Raw genomic sequence first — 23,574 nt, 5'->3', positions numbered from 1 at the left:
GGCTGACTTAATGCTCTGCCCTCGCCTTCTTGAAATTCCCAGAAATCTTTGAACAAGGGTTTTCCCTTAACAGATGGGATGAGCTAGGATACCAGGAGCGACTGGACGTGATCTCAGTAAACAGTGCTGTTCACATGCACTCGCATTTACCACATGTGTACACGGACCCCCATGTCCGCACATCTTCTTTTTTGTGTTTGTGGGGTACGTATCTTCATTGTTTCCCCTTAAGGAGTCCAGTGGGGCAAGTCCTCTCATTAATCTCCATTCTGTAGAGGAGGAGACAGTATCAGAGTAAGTCTGAAAAGTTCCCCAAGCAGCACAGAGGTGGCCCATCCAATGGACCTCAGAAAGCCCCTTGGAATTTCCTCCAACACATCCAGACATGGGCCGTCAAGAGCACCCCAGTTTCTTCCTCTGAGAGATGGCTTGGCTGGTTCCCATGCCTGTCTCCTCAAAACTACCATTTTTCCAAATAGACACTGTTTCCTGTGTAGAAATGCAGTGCACTGTGCTATCCAACAGCCAGACCTCCCTAGGAAGGGGGCAGGTTCCAGTGCACCCACTTCAGAACCCCCACAAGCCCACTGACCAGGTGCAGGAGCTTAAGACAGGACATGAGTTGGCTCGTCTGTGCAGACCCTACAGATGCTGGCCGGTAGTCCCGATGTGGTTTTCTGGTTCTTGAAATACATGGAGTGTGTCCAGCGGTATATGCTTATTTAAGCCCTATTAGGTTCATACAGAACAAACCACTCAGTCTGGTAAGTTAAGAAGAACCCATGCTCTGTGCCTGTCAGCAAGTCACATGACACAGCCCAGTGGACCCTATGCAATGGCCACAGGTGTTTCTACTTACTCAGGTGAGGTGATCCTGCCTTCTTCCCGAATCCCTCATGGAATCCCTGGGGAGTGCTTCTGTCTTCTTGATACCACTGGCTGGACTTGGCCATGAGGGTGGTTGGCTCTTGGCATCTCCAGCCTGGTGTCCTTCGTGGAGTTGCTATGCTATGCCCAGCCTGTTCCCAAACTCCCCACAGCTGTCTTCTGGCACCTCCTGTTGCTGACCCCAGCTGGGTCCTGTGGCAGTGCCTGGCTGCCCACTGTGCCTGTCCCCTGCACCCATGTGCCATCTCAGCTCCGCAGGGGCCCATCCCTCTGCCACACAGTCCAAAGGCTGCTTCCAGAGTGTACTCTTGAGAGCTCACAATCACGGTTCCTCTCTGCCCTCCTGACCACATCTCCTAGCCCTCGGTTCTCCCATGGATGGCACAGGGCTAGGCTTCCAGGATGGACCAATGGCAGCCAAGGAAAAAGAGTTTTCCAGAGAAAGACAGCTGGACTCCAGCCCAGGAAAGTCACATCCCCAGAACAAAGTCACAGTTGGTCTCAACAGCCAAGAGCAGGGAAGCTACGGGAAGCATATTGAAAATCATTTTCTTCAGTCTTAGAACAATGGAGACCAGTTGACAGACACCATCCGGATGCAGAAGTCAGGGCCTGAGCTGGTCAGCAGCAGGAACATGAAGCCCAAGGGATTTAACTGACTTCCCTACAACTGGTGAGTGCTTGATTACACACTGATCTCAGAGCCTCGCCATCTCTCTTGAGCTGAATGATTTCATGTCTTTCTATACCCACTTAATTCCAGAGGTAATCTCCCAAGGAAGTTTCCGGCCTAAGTCTAAACCTTCTTTAGGAATCATCATGAACTCCACCAAATGGAAATCTCTGGTCTCCTGTGTAGACTCCCCCTCCCAAAGATAAAGTGTGTGTTTGCCAAAGAAGAAAGGTGCTTCCAAAATATTGGGGTGAAAGACGCAGCTTAGAGAACCTTCCCCACGTCCCTCCCCTCTGGCACCTGGAAATAGATTGCCCCCTTGACTTTTGCCTTTTTGTTTGTTTGCTTAAATTGGATTCGTTTTTATTCAACTCCTTGAAAAGTTCCAGATTGTAGGGGTGGATAAAGCTCACAAAACCTCCTTCCGCCTCCAGGTCCCCCGCAGCAGCTGAGCGCTGCTGGAAGTCCCTGCTAAGTGGGTGCTGAGAGCGGATTGGCCCCTCCCCTCACGTGCTCCTCTGGTCACTCTGGTCTCAGATTCCTGGTAACTCAGCAGAGCAGTGCACTAGAAAAGCAAGGGTTGGCTGCTACCTAGCCGCCACTGTCCTACCTCCTGCTTGGCTGTGAGCGTGGCTTGTCTTGCTTGTGACATACCCTGGAGAAATGCTCACTCCTGAGGTTTCTTTGGCGGGATGTTTCTTGTAACCTTTCCATCCCTAAAATACAAAAGAAAAACACTGCAGATCAGCTTATGAGTCGCGGGCGGTGGTGGGGGCAGGGATACCTGATTCCTGCACGGGGGAGTCGGAGGCCTGCAGCGCTCGGCTCTGGGGACTGCAAAGATTCATGTTTATGGGCGGCCTGTTGACGCTCCAGCACGTGTGGTAGCGCAGAGCATCAAAGGAAGACGGGCTGCGCACGGCCACCATTCCAAATGAAGAATGGCCCTCCTCAGGCCTGGCGTCCTAATGTGGCGCAGATGGAAACGTGTGCTTCCCTGTTTTACTGTTTCTGTGCATTACACAGGCAGTAAATACGCACCAAATCAAGCTGTAATTTCTAAGGTTCCTTACAGCCTATTTTAGCAGTATCAGCTGCTGCAGTTTATGGAGCCCCTGGAGAAAGCTGCCCAGGTTCCCCAGTTTTATAGGGCATTCCAAGGAGACCTCACAAATAAAATGGGTGGAAAGTGTGGCCGTGTTCTCAGTACCCACACAGCCCGTGTGGTGCTCCCTGTGGCTGACACACTTTAATTGCACGTGGGTACATTTTTCCTCCTCATACTCACGTGTATTGATCTTTCTTCTTTTTTAAAATCACTTTTGAGATGCTGTGAGGTCTTTGGGCTACTGTCTAGGATGGGTACCCGTTGGGCAAGAGCTCGGAGAGTCCTGCAGTGGAGGGGGCCTCCCGTGGCCCCAGGATCCTGGGAAGGCCCTGCAGACCTGCACATGGAGAAGGGGGCTTCTGTGGACCAGCGGAGAGGGTGTTGCCAGGCATCGAGTGCAAGCCCTGGAGCAAGATGGCCAGTGCAGGGACTGAGCAGAGTCGGCCCCAGCTCAGCTCCACCCCAGAGGAACCAACGTGTGTCCACTGCTGTCCTGAGCAAGGCATTATGGGTTTGTGAAGGATCCTCTAATGTAATCATTGCAAACTCACAGATTTGATATGATTATTTCCATTTTACAGATAAAGAAACTAAATTTTAGAAATGTTGGTGACCTGTAAGACACACAGCTAGAGTTGGTGCAGAGCTGGGAGTTTAAATAAGGGATATTCACAGCCAAGGTCCATGTTCTGAGTTTCTCCCAACAACTGAAGAGGCTTCCCCGTGGCTCCCACAGGTCCCTGCTCACACTCTGAGCAGGTGGTGTTCCCATGGCTGTCAGGTGGTGGAGCCCTGCAGAAGACTTGGGCCTCCTGGTGGACTGTGGGCATCTGCCACCTTACCACCAGGAATCCAGTGTGCTGAGGCCAGCGCTATGGCCTGAGCCACAGCCCAGGGAAGAGCCCTATGGATGAGGGGACCCCTGTCTCCCCTCCAGCAGAGAAGGTGGCAGGAGAGGAGGGACGAGCAGGCCAGTAGCTCCAGGATCCCTGGAAGACTTGGGCTGCACAAGGAGAGACCTATCAGATGGACCTCTAGCCACCTTTTGAAATCATCCGGAACTTTTAATCAACTGTTCCATGTGAATGTCAATTAAATTTCATTTTTACTGGGATTTCAGAACCACACAAAAATATACTTGGACTTTGTTGAAAACCAGGTCCCTGAATTGTTTTTCTTGGGGCTCCCAGCCCATGTGTGAGCAGGGCTTCATTACTCCTCATGAAATCAATGGCTTCAAATACATGTGCCCTTGATGTAGACCTTTGTTTGGTAAAGTCTTCTTTTTCCAAACATAACTGCAAAGGACATGTTTTTAAATGTGTGGGAAATATTTCTAAAGACATACTTCTAAAATACAAAATGCAGCACTGGCTTCTCTTTCCCCAGATGATAAAAGTCTCTCAGTGTGTGGAGGAAGCTTTCCAGCCCCCCGACTGGGACCCCCGCTCTACCAAAGCTCATGTCTAGCTGTTAGACAGAGATGCTCTTCTGGGCCGGGCTTCACGCAGACCCCTCCGAGCCCCCTTTCGCCTGGGCCTCCTGCGGTCCCCTTCCTGACCTTGGCCTGCCCTGTTGGCTGGTTGGTTGGTTTGCCTTTTCAGGGCTGGGACCAGGGCTTCCTGTGTGCCAGGCTAGCCTCCACCACTAAGCTACACACCCGAGCCTCCTTAATACTTTTAATTCTTACTTTTCACTTAAGCAAACCATGGTGAATGATCCACCCGGTGGCCAGGAAGCCCAGGGCAGGACCCCAAGGATTCTGCATGGCCTCACACATGTGACTTCCTGTCATCTGAGTTTTCTCTTAAATTGTCCTGCTGACGGAACACTTTCAAAACAGTTCTGTATTGGTTCATGTGACATGTTTGTCTTCATTTAGAGTGAATTTAATATACAAAGGTCCAGCTCTATGCGCTGTGGGCATGTGGTGGGGTTCCCTGCTTAAAGTACCCCCCCGACCCCAGAGTGAGTTGCCACAGAGGGGTTGGACAGAGGGAGGACCCCCGCGTGGGCAAAAGCGTGCTCCTGAAGGAGTCATGGGCTGGGAGGGAGGGTGGGTCTGGGATCTAGGAGCTCTGCCCTCAGCCAGGGTGGATCTCAGTGGTGCCATGCCCTGGCTGTTAGCAGGACTCGACCACGTCACCTGGACCCTGGGCTCTGGAGGGCACCTCCCAGCTGTGCTTCTGAAGCAGCTGCCTGACTCCCTGTGCAGGTGTCCTCCTGTGGCCAGGGCCAGCTTACTATCTGGAGTCAGCTTCTTCACTCCTCTGTGACTGGCTTCCTTCTTGTCACACAGCAATGTTAATGCCTGCTTTATCTTCACTTAGAGGTTTTTATAAGGGTCAAGTGAAACCAAAGACCCAAAGGGCTTCTGGATATCCAAAGGTAAGTCACCACGATCAATGGCCCTGCTGGCCATTCCACACAGGGCTGGGGGTCACTGGGCAAAGTACACCTGCTTCTGCTGAGCTCCAGGCTCGGTGGTCACCACAGTGGTGGTCACATTGAAATCACTGGTTTTCACACTTCTTAAAGCAAGTGTGATACAGGAAATCTGTATATTACTTCCTTACTTCAAATGAGCTTTTGTTTTTCATAAGATAGTTCTTTTGCTTGCTTTGCCAGACCACTTTGATAAAAAAATGCATAAATATTATTTCTTAAAATCACTTAATTATGTGATATTAACTGATATTAACTGGACCTGTTTATTTTAAGTACTTCTTGCCTTCTGAAAATGTTGGCATATGCTTCATTTTGACTAATACGATATCCTCTCCTTAATTTATGTGCATATGCACACATCCCTACAAGACTTCCCCAACATATTAGAGCATTCTTATTGAACCATAAACTAACAAGGTCATTTCAGAGTTTAGGCACAGATGTGTCTGTTACAATGAGCAGTAAGTATCCTCTATGGATTCGAAGGAGACCAAGTCCCTGAGGAATTTACCCATAGGCTGTTGGATCTTGATTATAGCAGAAAAACGGGAAATTGAAAGCAGTATGTGAGAAGAAAGAGTCAGAAATACAAATTATGCAGTCTGCTGGGATGCAGTCAGATGTGAGGAAGGTCCCACGTGCAGGCGGTCTCCACACTGTGTCCAGCGTGTCCGTCGCAGAACATACAGGCATAAGTAAATACAAGATCCGTGAGTTAAATTCCAGAAATTCTGGAAAATGATTTCCTTCTCCATTTGAAAAGGCTCTTACCTTGTCTGAAATTCCCTAAGCAACTGCAACGTGTTTCGCGGATGCCCTTCGGTTCATGGCCTCCCAGCACATCAAACCCGTCTCCTCCTCCTCCTCCGGGCCTGGAGCACACGTGTGCCGTGGAGACCCAGCCGAGCCGCCGTGTGGTCTTTTCAGATCGAACCTAAGCCGTTCGGCATGCAAGCTCTTTTGGTGGTGGCCAAGCACGACTTCCTGTTTCTGAGGAGAAAGGCTTAGAAAGTCTCATAAAAAGACTCGAAGGGCTTCTTGGATATCAAAGGCTCCTTATAAACATTGTTTGACGAGTTAAGTGTACGAGTGAGGGACACACGGAATTCATTTCCTTTAAAATGCACATGGGATTAAGAATTATAGAGAAAAGGGCTTAGAAAAATACATCTCCGTTTTTATCAAACTTAACTTAAAATGCGTAAAACAGCTTGCATGGCATTAAATGTATAAATCATGGCTGAAATTATCTCTTAAAATGTGCACTGCTTCTACGTGAACACGGGCCTGCAGAAGGTGGCCGCAAAAAGATGGGGTGGGATTTTGAGGTTCATAGAGACCTTTTGAATTCAAGCAACTGCTGGTTCGAAACAGACACCTGGCCAGACCTGACCGCAATCCCACCAGCCTCTGCTCCCCTTCCCCAGCCCCGAGCGCCACACCTTCCCCCGGCTTCCGAGCTGGCATCGGGGTTTGGAAGCCCTGCGACAAGTTGCTTTCGTCCTTTGGAAGTCAGGTCTCATGTACAGATTAAAAGGTGAATCTGGGGGGTTCTAATTTAGGTTTTAGAAGATCAGGTGTGATCTGGCCATGGCTTTTAAGCTGGTTCTTCTGACACGACAGGAGACGTCCAGTGTTTAAGGCAGTGGAATCCTTCCGGGGAGAAATGTTCTGATGGGTCAGCACAAAGCCATTAACATGGGCACATTTTTTACCATCTGTTCTAAAGCCATCCTTTCCTGTAAACAGCTCTGCCTTGCGGACACCAGGTCGGTGAGCGGGTGCTTGGGACACGGGCAAGCCTTCAGGCATCTGCAGGGAAATCCCCAAACGATGGTTTTCATGTTTCTTCTTTGTACTTGTCCATATTTTTACAATTGTCTATTATACACTAATGCTATTTTAGTTTTTAATAATTAGCTCTCAAAAGACAGCTTTGATACATAGCATGTGCCTTTCTCAAGACACAAATAGGCCCCTGTGGCTGAGGTTTCCAGCGCGACGTCTGAGAGGTGGTTGGGAGAGGTGAGCCTGGGCACCGCCTGAGCAGCCTCAGACCTCTTCCTCCTACAAACGGGAAAATATCTTCATAAGAAGAAAATGTTGCTGCAGCACTTTCCCACGAGCTGTGACCCTGAGCTCTGAAGCCTGCCATTACAAGGACACAAATTACACCTGAAGTTCCAGATGGCTCCCTTCATGTCACCGTATGAGGATTCGGGGAGCTCTGTGTCACCCTTGGTCTTACATTGAGTGTTCCCATTAGCATGATCACCTAGTAATCTATTACCTCAACTGTGACAACTGTAAGAGTGAACAGGAACATTGTTGTTGTTAATTTTTCAGGGAAGCAGGCATAAATCGAAGCTCTTCCTGGAACACCGGCAAGTGTGGTCATGATGCCTGCCCTTACGTTCTGGGGCACCTCAGCTGTGCATGCCGCAGCCTGATCTGTGGTTGGTTCTGAGGGAAGCACAGGCCTGGAGTCTGCTTCTCATCATTTCGGTCCTGCCCCCGTGTGCACTGGACACCCAACAGGCGAGAAACAGCGTCAGACTGCTCAGAGAGAGAGGTGCAGCCACAGTGCCACCGTAGGGGCTTTGCAAGGCACAGAGGGGTTCCCCAGCCTGTGACCAGCAGCACAGCTCAGGCATGGTCTCAGATCCACACTGCGCACGGGACTGACAGCGGTCTATCTGTGTCTCCAATTATCACCCTTCACCATGGGACATGTGCAGTCTCTCCATAACTTAGTATGAAGAAAGGAAACACTCTGGTTCCAAGCCTGAAAATTCATTTCCCTTTCTGTGAATCTGGAGAAACAGCCACTCTACCTTCGCTCCTGTGAAGAGTCTTCGTGACCCCTGCCCCTGTGTGGGATCCGACCCACCATTCAGTTCTCACCCTTATTCTCATGCCCTCCAAGACCTTCACTGGCACATGTTGGCAAAATCTTCTTTCTAATGGGTTCCTTCAGAATTTCTTGCTAGAACTTAGTACAGATTCTCTTTCATTTAATTTCCTCACATATAGTTAAATGTTTCCAATAAGTTGAAAAATGAGAGCTCCACATAGCTAGGATTTTTCATCTAATATCTGCCCTCCTTCACAAACCATCAACAATCATGTTTTGCTCATAGTAACTGTTAATTAAATCTTCATTTATAATGAACTGGAAATCACCTTGGCATACCTATAGTAAGCACTATATAGTATCCAGAATGTCTTAATAACAGCAACACATTCAATAAATTCTGATCTAATTCTATTTGACCAGGTGACAACTCTGATAAATCTGAGGGAAGTGAGAATTCTACCTAGCTGAAAGTGAGCAAAGACGTATATTCTTTCTGCCTTCTAAGACATGCACATCAATAAACTTGCAAAAATGTAGTCCTGGTTGCATAGCTGTGGTTTTATGTGACTACGGGCTTGGCAGCCACTTTCCATCTTAATACTGCATATCAACATGCAGTAAGGTAAGCTGGGGATAAGGTGTGTGGGCGTCAGAGTTAGCCCAGCCTCGTGTGCATCCTGCGTGATCCACAGCCCACTCCAGGATGGCCTTCCTGATGGTTTGCTGTGCTTGGCCCCTGAGGATGCTGCATCTTATTTATGGTCCTTGGTGACCTTTCCATATGTTGGCTCAGTTCCCTGATAACCTGCAAAGGTAAAATTGTCATTTATGTTTCTAAGTAACACCCAAGATGCACTGGGAGCAACCACGGAGGAATGATAAACTCCAGATGGAGAGGCTAGCTTTGGGCTTTTCAGTGTGGTGGCTTCTCTACTGGAGGGTTCCCGGAAAGCTGTGGCTTGAAAAGGGTGTGAACTCCATAAATACCTTGATTTTAATGCAGAAGCTTTTACACCAGGGCAGCTCCTCTACCTGCCTCCTCTACCTCCTCATCATGCCCCTGCTGGACTGCACCCCTGGACCTGCGCTGCTTCAGGGCCACCTGCCACACCCTCCGCAGAGTGGAAATGCTGCAGCAGCAAGAGTAGCAGCTTGGACTTCCTCCTGCGTCCTCCCCAGCAGAGCTCTGGACTCCCTCTGGACTCCCTCTGGACTTCCTCCTGAACCCTCCCCAGCAGAGCTGGCAGGACACGACACGTGTGGTCTCCTCAGCTGGCCTGTAGGTCAGGCGCTCACTCTTTTGAGGACGCCTTACAGGGCATAGGACCCATGCAGAGTGGATCATGGAATTACAGCAACAACTTCTTAATGCATGTTTAAGAATTATTTTTGTGAGTTGAAATAAATATGTCTGGTATTCGTGCTGCTTATTTTTTCAATGTGTATGAATTCTAGACTGAAAAATTACCTGAAAACCCTCAGGAATTTACTGTAGCTGATGATATTGTGTATTCAGCATCTTATTATATAGTGGCTATGTAAAAGTTTTTGACTTTAAAATAAATTTGTTCTTGTTCTCCGCATTTCACCTAGATCTAATATTCTGTGATTTTGTGTTTATATATAATACATTATTATAATTATTAGTAATATTTAGGTGTTACTGACTAACATTTTTTACCAACTGAAAAATCAACCAATTCTAAGGTTTCCTTGCAAACGTGATTTCCCCAGATGTCAACTTATGGAAACTAGTTAAACAAAGGTTGTCTTTGATTATTTTGAGAAGAGGAGATCATTTTCTTCTGAACTAAGCAAAAGTTTTAAAAAGTGTATGTGTTTATTACATATTAAAAATTATATATGTAGATAAGATACACATATCCAAATGCATCTAATGTCAATATTTGCAAACCCTACCATATAGCAGCAGCTTCTTTTTTAATTAAGAAAATATACTCCATCACCTAAGAAAGGAGATTGACCCAAGAGGATCCACATTTGAGATCAGACTTAGCCATTTAGCCAGGCCCTAAGCAACTTAGCAAGATACTATCTCAAAATTAAAAATAAAAGGGCTGAGTGTGTAGCTCAATGGTATAGTGATCTAGGTTCCATCCCTGGTGCAAAGAAGAAGAAGGAGAAGGGATAATAAAGGAAGGACGGAAGGAAAGAAGAGGGAGAAAGAGGGAGGGAGGGAGGGAGGCAGGGAAGGAGGGAGACAGAGGGAGAGGAGGAGAGAGAGAGAGAGAGCGAGAGAGAGAGAGCGAGCGCTAACTTGGTGGAGCTAAGGAGGTGCTCTCCAGTTAATCTCAGACCCCATGGAGGCATACCAAGTGATTAAGAAGGTAACTGGATCTCTAAATGCATAGAGTTTTGTTGATGAAAAATCCTGTAATTGCCCCCAGAAATGTGCTGGAAGGCAGCAATGGCTGGAATGGATCAGATTAATCAATACCATGTGACAGATTCTTCTTAGCTGTCTCTCACTAGGACAGAGTCTATTCTAGTACTGCAAGAAGGAGCAGAATCAAATGATTCAAATTTCACTGCCTTTAGTAGACAATTAAGTAACAGCAATTTAGACAGAGGTGAAGGGCTCAGAAGGGACGGGAGATGCAGGGCTTGAATAACAAAGACGAGGGAACCCTCAGGACAGACCAGGCATCCAGCACCAATCCAGGGTCTGAAGACATCTGCATCCAGAGAACTCACTGCAGGCCTTACCTCTCGCAGAGGGCACGCCACTTTAAAAGCCATGGGAAGGAGTGCTTCCCTCCATCCCAACACTCCCTCGATAACATTCCTTAAAACATGTGTGTGTTGAATTTCAAATCTTACAAAGCATCAGGAAATAGAAAAAAGAGGGAAATGGAAGAAAAGAGGCATCTGGAGAAAAGGAAGTCGGGGTTATTAAGAATCGAGGTGGCACATAAAGAGGCTCCCTTCTGCCAAGTCCCCACTGCTGTCTTTCTGTTTCCCTATCCCTCAAGCTTCTTAGGGAGCCTACAAAGGGATGCAGGGTCTGAAAGCATCTTGAATAGATCAGAAGAAATTCAGATGGGTTGAGAGGAAAAAGTGGCCCCAATCATCTGAAGGTCAGGGCCTCAAAGAAAGCGATGTCAGACCTTCATGAAACAAGAGCTATTATGGAGGGAGGAGGGAGGAGGGAGAGGGAGGAGGCAGAGGGAGGGAGGAGGGAGAGGGAGGGAGGAGGGAGAGGGAGGGAGGAGGGAGAGGGAGGAAGCCCAGTGCAGGGTGGGGCAGGCAGGAGGGAGGGGGGTCAGAGCAAAGGCCCAGAGCCGCTGACTGAGCGTGAAGGGGGCAGAAAGCACTGGGGAGGCATCAAAAGAAACAGGAGGGCTGGAGGAAGATGAGGGCCAAGAGAAGGAAAGGAAGAAGGAAATACAAATACAGAAGAGGCCTGATGGGTTTTTTGGACGTAAAGGTTTCAGAACACAGTGAAAGGACTAAGCAACAGGTATGGGTTTTTAGTTTATTTGTTTGGGATTGTTCTGGTTCTGGGGATTAAATCCACAGATGATCTATCCCTGAGCTATACCATTGATCTTTTTATTTCTTACTTTGAGGAAGGCTGGCCTTGAACTTGTGATCCTCCTGCCTCAGGCTCCTGAGTCACTGGGATCAAGGTTTGCACTGCCATGGCCAGCCTTGACAACTAGTAGCTTATCACAGACTCCTGGTTGGCTGAATCACGAGTCAGAGTTAAGTCATGACGTTTTTGAAAAATAAAATTTGTTTGAAAAATCAAGTTTGCTACAAATATATTAACGCTTTAAGAGACTGGAGTTCTGCTTAATTTTTTCCCAATGCCACATGCTTTTCTTAGCAGGAGTTTAGGTTCAGTAAAACCAACATAGGACAGCACTGGTGACCACAGCCTGTCTTTCTATAGCTGACCCTTTATTCTTCTCACGGTGAAGTCCATCACACGCCCCCGATGGCGCCTTTGTAAGTGTTTTTCTCTGTGGCTCATATTGGCCTGTACTCAGTCATTAATCTCAACATTTTTACCTGTTCGAGTGAAATGTCCAAGGAAATTATCCCAAACAAGGATCTCAGCCTCTGAGTGCCTGGATTTTTTTCCCAAGGGAGAACACAGATACATTCAAAAACAGGAAGACACACAAGGCCACCTTCCATTAGGCGAGCCCACGCATCGGTCAGTTAGGGCCTCTGTCTCATCACTTTGTAGCTCCTGTGCTTTGGTTCCAGGGAACAGCTGGGTTGAGGTCTGGGGTCAGTAGCCATAGGTCTCCCAGGCAAGTCCTCATGTGGGGTTCTGGGTAGAGGAGGAGGGGTCCATGCATGCTGACTGCTATGGAGGAGCTCCAGCTAAGAGCTTCGCCACGTAGCTCCTCACAATTGCCTCTTCTGTGGAGTATGATCACATACAGCTCAGCTTGTGAAGAGGCCTCCCCGTCCTAAACGTACACATTAGCTGGGAGATAATTATGAGCTCAGACCTCTCTCAGTCAATCACTCTGCAACCCGCATCCAAGCCATTTTCTAAGGCAATTGAAAATTGCAGTTAAGAGTGCTCAGGAATGTTTGCCATAAGATGTTTCAATATGCAGATCTGCACCAGAGATTTGAGAATACCTATCGTGTCAAAGCCCCATTGTGTCAAGAATCCATTTCTTTAAAATACTTCTTGCACAGGAATTCAGAATTCAATAGACTATATCAGCGTGAAGGAAGTCGTCAAAAGGTGGTGATTAAATAACGTGTCCTTGTCAACACTGGCTGTTTATACGGCAAAAAGGAGCACTACAGTCAATTACAGAAATACAAATTTCTTCAACATTAAGGAGGTTCACATGTTAATTGTTTCTTCTGTTGCTGCAAAAAATCAGGATATCAGCAAATAAAAAAGTTCTGAGAAAGTCTCACTCTCTAAATCGCAGTTCTTAGAGGACGAGTGCAGATTTTTTTGTCATGGTGAACCAGATGGCCATCTGGGGGAATGAAGTGTGGCTGAAATACGTGGGGTTTGCTCCCTTCCCACCTCTCATTCATCCATGTCTGCTCCTGCCAAATGGAGCAGGCGCTGCACCACCAGCCATGCACGACTCCCTTCTCCTCCCTGACCCTCCTTCCATCTGGCCCAGGAAGCGGCCTGACACAGGGGTGACCTTCTCGCTCCCCACAGATTAGGCCACCAGCTGGCACAGGAGCCGAGCTGGCGGCAATCATGGCCAGCACTGGGATGCTCCGTTCAAGTCTCCTTCTGCACTCCCTCCTTGCTCGTGGCTCCCGTGCCCCACATCCATTCCTAGCAGAAACCAAACCTGCGTAGGGCCGGGAAGCTGACCATCATGATAAAGCCTCCAAACTTTCCACCAGACTTTCCACCTTTCAAAGACAACTCTGATGCTTCTGGAATTGGGGCAGACATCACAGGGAGCACTCCCTACTCCAGCAGAGCAGAGTGTGTGCCCTTGAACCCCGTGCCTCCTGTTCATCTTCAGGGCACCCCGCCTCTGGGCATTCCCTTCCCAGGCAGGCCCTGCGCCCCTCGCCAACCCCCGTTCTCTCTTATTTAGTCACCCACTGCCTGTCACTGGCTCCGGAGAGCTCTCCTGGGAGGGTTGACTGAATTGGCCTGGAAAGTCGGCCCAGCCTCACGGCAAGTACGTTTTCCATCATCTTGGTCCCATTTCTATTGGAGTCCCAGCTCCTGGAGGAGAATCTACAGGAAGAAGTGGAACGGTTCCTGCCCTTTGCTCCTGGTGGGAAGACGAAGCCTGGGCAGGCGGCACGTTAGCTGAGATCCTTATTGGAAACTCAGTTCCTGTGGATGGTGAATGCCAGGAAGCTTGGGCTCTCGGCTCTTTAGCCACAGTCGTACCGTCTTGTGAAACTTTAGGATGGCATACAGACCAGGATTGTCATTAGTAAAACAGGAAAATAATCCTATCCACCCCAAGGCTGCAGTGATTAGAAATCAATCCGTACTGCGTGCTTAGAGGAAACAGCACGTTCTTATTTTTATTGTGTCCATGATCTTATGGCCTCTGGCCTGGCTCCTCCGGCACTGCTTCCTAGTTCACATTTACTCAACAAACGTTGGTTTTTGTTCTTAGTTTCTTTGATTAGTGATTTAATGATTTTTTTGTTTAATGTTTGAAAAAAACATTCAAATGTACATATAAATGATACAAAGAATACAGAGTAAACATCAAGTCTCCTTCCCTGATCTTCACATCTCTCCTTGCTGAAGTGATTACTGTGAGCAGTTATTTTTCTGCTTTCCCAAACTGTGCCATGTGTACGCACACATGTGCTATGTGTATGCACACACGTTATGAGCATGGGAGCACACATTCTGTATATATGTGAGCACATGTGCTGTGTGCATGAGAGCACACACATGTGCGTGCACATGAATGCCTGATGGCACTGCCTTCATGCCTCTCCCAAGCCACATGTCTGTCTTCCCAAAGGAAACTAACACAGACACAAAAAAAATGTGGCATATATACCCAATGGAATATTACTCAGCAAAAAGAGAGAATAAAATCATGGCATTTGCAGATAAATGGATGCAGTTGGAGAAGATAATGATAAGTGAAGTCAGCCAATCCTAAAAAACCAAATACCGAATGTTTTTTCTGATATAAGGAGGCTGATTAATAGTTGGGTAGGGAGGGGGAACACAGGGGGAATAGATGAACTCTAGATAGGGTACGGGGCTGGGAGGGAATGAGAGAGGGCAGGGGGTTATTAATGATGGTGGATGTGATAGTCATTATTATCCAATGTAGGTATGGAGACATGAACTGGTGTGAATATACTATGTATACAAACAGAGATATGAAAAGTTGTGCTCTATATGTGTAACAAGAATTGTAATGCATTCCTCTGTCATATATAAATGAAAAATAAATATTTATTTTTTAGTTGCAGTTTTATTTATTTATATGTGGTGGTGAGGCTCAAACCCAGGGCCTCGCACATGCTAGGCGAGAGCTCTGCAATCCCAACCCCTAACTTGAGTTTTGTATTTATTTCCTTTGTTATTGGTTTCTAATGGCTAACTCTAAAGAATATTTGTATTAAACTTGAAAAAAAATTCCTTCATTTCTTTTCATTTTTTAGTTAAAGCCAACATGTCATATGCATTTTGGGGCTCTTAATTTTCTTTTCTCTCTTGACAACATATATTGATATTTGAAGCATTTGAGTCCATTTTCTCATCAAGAAAACACTATGATTGTGAATGGACAGTGATGTAAAATTAAATAAGACTAATTAAAAAAATCTCATCTACAAATAATATCATTTAGTGTATCTTCTACCATACTCCCCCGCCCCCCCCACTTAGGTCTCTAACATATTTGGAGCCAAATGGTTAAATACTGACACTACCTCAGAATTTTAAAAGCAAGTGCTGATGTTGAAGTTCATGTTCTCATAGCAGGACGAGCCATGGAATGCTAGAACTGAGGGTCCACCACCTCTCCTAGCACTGAAGACACATTTATTATTTAGAATATAATGACTCCCACACATGTCTTGGCACTGGAATGAAATTAATGGTTTTGTTCCTAATCATTTAGTTGTTGTGTCAGGATATTCCTAAGCGTGGTGCTATGTTGCATGTGAGTTTAAGTAGGTATGTACATGTGCAGAGGTGTATATATACGCACTCACAAATGGGCACACAATGACTGATATATCATGCCACAAAATATCAGCTGTTGAAAAAGTAACTTTCAATCCTTTCTTTCTAATGTAATTCGGCTAATACTGCTATAGATCCAGAGCACAAACTGTAGGTTTGTGGTGTTCACAAGTCAACAATGAAATGAGCACCATCTGAGAAATGGTGTGGGCTATGCCTCCTCTAGGAATTACCTGGGAAGAGCAGAGGAAGGGTGAGGAAGCTGCAGGCGACCCACAGCAGCAGCTCGGGTGCATTTGCAAGAGTGGAGTTGATGCACATTTCCCTGGGCTTTTGTGACTGGAAAAGACCTGGAGACCGTGGTGAATCGAGTCTGTAGAAACGTGATTTTGTGGTTGGCATCCATTCATTCTTCCAGGTCACTTTATATTCAGTGTTTAATTTGCTTCACACTTCCCTGCAAGGAAAAGAAAATATCTCCCTTAACAATATCTGAATAAATGCAACTACAACAGCGAGAGGAGCCTTGCGCACACTGAGGTGTGCGCCAGTCTGAGAGACGTGTCCTCCGCGGTTGGTCTGCTGGTCCACCTTGCCTTCCTCCCTTCCCTGTTTCCTGGAGAGCTGCCTCATTCCGGGCATGTTTTGAGTTCTGGGGCAAAAATAAGCCAGTTGCTCAAACCGAAGGGGACTAAGCAATGGATGAGGTTGGTCATTTTGAATATGTGTCCATAATGAAAGGGGGGGGGGGGATTGGTGCAGAGGGAGTGGGCCAGAGGCAGGTGGCAAGTAACTGAGCCCTTTTGAAACAATGAGAATCTTTGTGGATAAAAACCAATTTCTTACATTGTCTGATTTATTAAATATCTTAATAAATGTTGAGAGCTGGATCAAACTGAGAAAAAGCTCTTGCATGATAGCTCTGTGTTGTGCATGGAGCCCTGAAGAGGGGTAGTTGGAGGAAACGTAAGCCCAGGTTAACTAGTGACCTGAGGGAATCTCAGCCTCTCCAGGACGTGACACGTGCCCTGAAGTGATTTAAACTCCCCTTGCCTTGCTCTCTTCTCCCTACCAGGTGGCACATTCCATGATATAGACTCAGTGGGGTCTCACAAGCCCAGGTGTCCCGTGTGATCCCGGGAATGCTGTGAAACACGGGTACCCTCCCCATCTTTCAGAGTGGCTGGAGAGAGGCAAGAATACCCAAAGCTATTTTATAAACAGGACACAGTACAAAGGGCAAGGTGAGTAAGGAAGAGGACAGGGTCACAGTTGGTGCTAGACAGAGGTCCTCAATGAATCGAAGAACAGCTAATCCTGAAAACATGCTTGGTGAGTCAAGCCCAGCACAGAAACCTCAGGTTATACAGCCCATAAGTGTACAGCATGCTGGGCTACTCAGTGGGGCCGGGACTGGGGTGGGCACCAGGGAGAGAGCTGGACCTTCTAAAAGTACATCGTGGAGATTGCTGGACCACCTTCCAAGTATGATGACAGCTGTCAAGCTGTGCTTTCAAATGGATGAGATTCATGGAATGTGAATCATAATGAAATAAAGCAGAAAGGTAACAGAGGCTAAATGAGTCAGGTTTGGGGACCTTCTGCAGCCCCAAAGTGGCCAGTGCACTTTCCCAAGTGGTCTCACGGAATAAGGAGAAGCTATCTGCAGTGGGTGCCCTGCGTCTCTGCTCTTAGCCCAGTGTTTAGGTCTCCTGTTGCCTGGGCGTCTTAATGGAGGAGCAACCAGAAATCCACCTAAACTCACCTTAGTCGCTGAACGGACAAGGCAACGGGAGCTAGTAGTCCATTCAAGGAAAAGATTTAGTATCTGTGCTCCTCAAACAGTAGCACCCTTCCTCATCCCAGGGGCCTCGGGGGTTCCTCAGGGTCCTTTGTCCATTTTCTCAGTGGTCTTATGAGAGTCGGTTCCTCTGTGGCCACCGATGACCTGATCCAATCAGCAGCTGAGGGCCTCAGGGAGCTGCAGTGTCTGCTAGTGCCTCAGAGTTCTCCTGAGTGCCTGATGTCCTCCTGGGTGTCTCCAGACACAGAGAGAGCTCATGATTCTCTGACTCACTCTACAGCCCTTCCTGGGTCTCATCGTGCCCGCTCTGGTACTCGGGGTCTATACCCCCTCATCTGCCAACCCTAAAATGTGGCTCTCGCATATCACACCTTAAGTACTCTTCTAAAATGAGATAGTTTACTTTTAATCATGAAAATAGTGTTTGTTAAAATGCCTTCATGCTACGATTATTTTAGTCTCTTACCATTAGCACCATCAACGTGTGTCCAGACATCACCTACAAGTGACTGAAACACTGATTTAAAGCAGTTACATCCAGTGATTGTGTTCCTGTACCATAAGTTCCTCAAGGGAGAGCATATGTGTCTCATAAGTCATCTTTGAATATTGCAAAAAAGTGAGAATGAAGGAGAAGGGGAACGAAAGAAGGAAGATGGGAGGAGAGGACAGAGACTGATCTCTTTCCCGCCTGTCCTCTGTGGTCACTGGCCTTTCGTTTCTTTGACACCCTACTGCATCACTTGGTGGTTCCCCTCCCTCTGACCGAAGCCATCAAGTACACTGTTGAACAACAGCGAGTGTTTCCCGTCACAGCCTATCTTTATTGATACAGTCAGCACTCACAGTATTCAGACAGATTGGTCATGCAGAAGCCAAGTGTTTGCTGATAGCTCATTAGTCCCAGATGCTCAAACTGTTAGGCATTCTACTTGGTGCTACCTCCCACAGACTCGTACCAAGGCACATTTTGTGTAAACATCAAACAGCTCAGAGCAGCTATGGTGGAGTCATGACAAATAATGCTTGGTTTGTTGGATCTTTAAAATGAAAAGGATGGTCTCCATGGCTCAGCCTGGGTCTGCAGCTTTGTCAGATATACCACCCATGGGACTCTGCCCAGGTCCTGCCGTTCTAAACGGAGGGGGGGTGCTCAAGTTGGTCATCATCCATTTAACTGTTTCCATTTTTTTTTAAAGGATGCAGAAGCAAAAAAGGATTGATGCAGGAAGCCGGAATCGCAGCTTCAGAGAAGGATGTAGAATTGTACAATTCTACACTTTCACCTCCTTTCACATTCACCCTCATGCTTCACATGCCCCTGGACCCTTCCGTCACTCCTCAGACCACAGTGACCCTCTCCCACAGAGTATTCTCTTAAACCCAGTAGTTCTAGTTTTTGATGCTTGCCATTGGGTACTAGATGGTGCCACTACTTTTATATGATACAGCACTTGGATATTTATGAAATTTGGATCTGTGTTTGGTTCCACAGAAATCTGATTTTGAGTTGGAGAGATTCTGTGGGGAGGAGATTTGGAAACAAACACTCAGAAAAATCATCCCGACTGGGTCTAAGGAACAGTACCAGTCGGTTTTAACCAAAGTACTTGACAAAAAAAAAAAAAATGCAGAAGAAAACTTTATTTTGGCTCTTGCTTTCAGAGTTTCAGTCCATGGTCAGAGTTTCAGTCCATTCCTTTGGGCCGGAGGTGAAGTGACATCACAGTGGAATGGTGGAACAGAAGAACACTGCCATGCTCAAGGTGCAAGGAGCAACGAGATAAAAAGTAAGAGGCCACAGGGAAGATAAACCCTCCGGACACAACCCCAGTGACTCACCTTCAGCCACACAACTCCAACTCAGTTAGTGCTGGGGCTGGGGCTCAGTGGTTGAGCACTTGCTTAATACATGTGAGGCTCTGGGCTCAATCCTCAGCACCACCTAAAAATAAATGAATAAAATAAAGGTATTGTGTCCATCTACAATTAAAAAAAATTAAAATCTAGCATGGGCTAATTTTAACTAATGCTAGTTAAAATCTAGCATTAACTAATTAGGTTACAGCTTTCATAATCTAATCATTTTAAATTATGAATATTTCTGCTTTAACGTAGGAACTTTGAGAGGACACCTCATATTCTAACCATAACATTCTGTCCCTGGCCCTCATAAACTCATGTGCCATCTCACAATGTAAAATTCATATAATTTATCTCCAAGAGTCCTATAATATTAACAGTCTCAGAATTTCCACAAATCTAAGTACTCTTGGCTGTGATCCCCTGCAAAATTCAAAAACAAGTTACACGTATCTGAAATATAATAATATAGACATTCCCACTCCAAAGTGAGGAATGGGGTCAAAGAAAGATATGGGACCAAAAGAAAACCTAAACCCAGTTGGGAAAGCATTTCCTGTAGCCCCACATCCAGCATCTGGGATACATGGTGGCAAAATCTTCTCTCCAAAGGGCTTGAGCAGTTCTACCATTTGGACCTGCTGGTTGCAGAGCTCACGGCCACCTTCTTAGCCTGGCTCTTTTCGTGGCTAGCAGCTTTCTTCAACACATGCCCATGTTATTGTCATCTGTTAATATGAGATGGGGCTTATTTCCATTGTAGCTTTGACTTCTTTCTCAACTTCATGTAGAGCCCTCTCAGGGGTGGCAGACAGAAGTTCCAAAACTGCTATGCTTTGTTTGGCCTCCCAGACTTTCTTTCACATCTTGGTGGAAGCCTCCATGACCACCTGCCTCCAGTGTCCTGCATTTCTGCAGAACCAGCACCTTGTAGATAAGGCCAAGTTCTGCTGTAAGCCCCAGTAATAATCAGGTCACTTTGGATCAATTCACACAGGCCTCTAAGTGCCGGGGCTGGGGGGGGGGGGGCAAACAAAGTGAAACAAATATTAGGGAAAAAGCTTTCTAGTCCCTCCTGTGAGAGCAGGGTAACCCCAAGTCTCTTAAATAAGTTTTCACTTCTATGCCTTTAAGTCTGTAATGGGTGTGGTCTTGCAAATTCCTTAGATCCCTCAAGACATCTTTCCTGTTGTTTCTGTACAAAATACTTAGCACCTCTTTAGTGGCTATAATACTTTAACCCCCAAACTCCCTGTCTCCAATTTTACATGCACTCTTCTAGCCAAACAGCAAGTTAATGAAATATTTCAGCTGTTTCTGCTTTCAGTTCTCACATTTTACTTGACTAAAGTTGATAGCAGTATCCATGCCACAGCCTGAATTATGGTCATTATTCCATGCTGGGTCACACACCTGTGCAAGACCTGTGCAGGTCTTGAATTCAGATTCTGAGTCTAAAGCCCAGTGCAGGACAGGCAGTTTCACATATAATTGAGAAAGAAAGAAAGGAATGCAAAGAGTAAGCTCAGGAAACCAAAGAGTTGGAAACATGTCTTAGCTTGATGCTACACTTAAATTATCCATCAGTCCAACAAGGAAGAAAATACTGAAAGCAAACTGGAGGAACTGAGCAGCAATTCACCTGGGCAACACAGGCAGTCCAACGGCAGGAGCTCCCAATTCCCATCCCTGATCCAATGCTGAGGTTGCCCGGAAAGAAAAGGCATCCATCAACTAGAACACATGGCCAAGTGAGAGCCATGGGAATCCCACGTATGTGCAGAGAGAACGATAGAATGCAGAGGGCTGGGAGACACAGCCAGATGGGTCCTTTCCTCTTCCTAGGATGACTGGGGCCGCTACTGACCACATCCCACAAAGTGACTATTTCAAGGCTTGGAAAAGAAAAGAAAATTTAATGAAAAGCAAGGCAGGCAGAGCTGCCATCCTCTGAGCATCTGCTTCTCAACGCCAACATCCTCTAGCCATCAGGTGGCTCCAGATGACAGAGAAGAGAAAGGACTCAAGGAAAAGGTTTACTCCCGGTGACTTCTGTGTCAGGCACCCACTTGCACATCCTATCCATGGTCTGGAGCAGGGAGGATATGTGGCAGGACTGGACACCACCTTTCCTCCCAGCCATGCATCCTAGGCAGGGCGCCAGGAATCTGAGGCAAATATCAACTCACAGAGATAAAGAGTGAGAAATTATGGAAGCAAATGTTGCAAGAAAACAAAAACAAAAACAAAAGGAACAATTGGGCGAATATTCTATTCAGATGTAGCATTATTTGAAAGAAGATAGATTAGGAATTTATGGTAAAATTTTAGAATATTTTCTATCTGAAGCAGGAACAAAGTGTTATAAACTAAAAAGGTGGCAATATATATGAAAAATATAGTAAAGACGTTGATAGGAATGTTTATGATAAAGTGGTAAAACTGACAAACAAATTAGGGAATTGTAAAATATTTTCTAGAAAGCATAGAGTAAAGAAAAGAAAAGAAACAATAACAAAAATATATAAATAAAAAACTAAAGTGTATGCAGAAGGAATAAAAAAAATGTCAAAAAATGTTCAAAAGTCACTCCAGAAAGATAACAACGTTAAAGAGGAAGAAGATGTTCACGTGAATGATCAATATAGGCCAAGAACTACAGGAAAATTCATGACCTTCTATAGAGAATATTTATGTAACAGCAATAAGATAAATAAGAATAAAATAAGAAATAAAAATTGCAGATTATTGAAGTGGTGGAGGGGGAATGGCTCAAGGTACAAACCAGAATATTCTGAGATATTTGATATTTTTTAATAGAGATATGCATACATACAGTTTCAGAATTTGGAGGGGAAATTACTTTGGCTTAAGTAATTCAAAATTAGCTATGAAAAAATAAATATAGGTCATGCGGCTTTCAGTCAAAAAGGATAATTAGATCTACCCAACGGAAGACAATGAATATATAAACTAATATGCAATGTACAATATACATTACATATAATCAGTTTGATTTTATCCTAAACAATGCTGCAACAAACATTCCATCTTCAGTGTGTATTGTCATATTAATAAAATAAGGAAGAAAAAATGAAAAAGAATTTGACAAAATTCAGCAGCCACTTGGGGTAAACTGAAGGTATAACTCAATGGAATAAGAGAAGAAAAACAGAAAAATGTAATTTGATCAAATGTAGTATGCCCATATGGTAGAGTACTACTCAACCATGAAAATGAACAAATTGCCACAATTCATATTATGTTAAAAAAGAAATCAGACATAAAAGGGCATATTATATGATTTCATTATTATAAAACTGTATAAATGACTAAAACCATCTATGGTAATGTAAAGTAGATTAGTGGTAGTTTGGGATTGGAAGGGAAGAAGATCTGCTTATAATTTCTGCCTTGATTGTTGCTGTGTAAGAAAGTATAAAAATTTCAATACTCACTAAACTAGTCAATTAAAGCAATTCATTTTTATGACATATAATTATGCACTAATAAAATCAACATTTTAAAATGGGAGGCAGATAAAAATATATTCATGTCAGTAATATATTTTCTATCAAAACACTCCAGAGTCAGAAAGTTTGTGAGTAGAAAAAAAATCTACTAAAGTATAGACTTAAACTCAAATCAAAAGAAATCAGGTGTGAGAATTCAATAGTAGTCTAAATAGGGTTTAAAGCTATATATATATATATATATATATATATATATATATATATATATGGAATAATAAAATATTAGCTTCTTGAGTAAAACTCTATAAAACAGAAATGATCAAACACAGTTTATTCATGAAATAAGACATTTTAGCATCAAAGAATTTTGTCAATATATTTATAGATTGGTAGAATAAATGACAAAAGATCATGTGAAGATCTCAGGAGAGGCACAAGAAAGCATTTAATAAAGTTCAGACTTTATCTGTGACGAAAATAAAAAAAAGAAGACTAGAACAAAAGAAACTATATGTACAGATCTAATGTTTTATATATAAATCCTGTGTCAAATAACACATGCAATATGAAGCTTTAAGTGTATTTCTTTCAAAATATTAAACCAGACCAAGGTGTCTGCTATGATGCATACTCTTCAATGCAATGTAAATGGCCTGGTATTTAAGAAAACCTGGAGATTATTTTTAATGAAAGTTTTTTTAAAGCATATACATGTTTGAATGTCACATTTTTGCTATCCCCCCACCCCCACCCCCGCCACACACACATGCTTTTTCTGACTATTACTTAAATATTTTGTGTAGAAATTTGAA

The sequence above is a fragment of the Marmota monax genome, unplaced genomic scaffold (genome assembly GCF_021218885.2).
Source record: "Marmota monax isolate L192 unplaced genomic scaffold, Marmota_monax_Labrador192_F-V1.1 WCK01_AAM20220418_F8-fsc00010, whole genome shotgun sequence".
Classification (NCBI taxonomy): Eukaryota; Metazoa; Chordata; class Mammalia; order Rodentia; family Sciuridae; genus Marmota; species Marmota monax.
Note: the sequence above shows the minus strand (reverse complement) of the source record.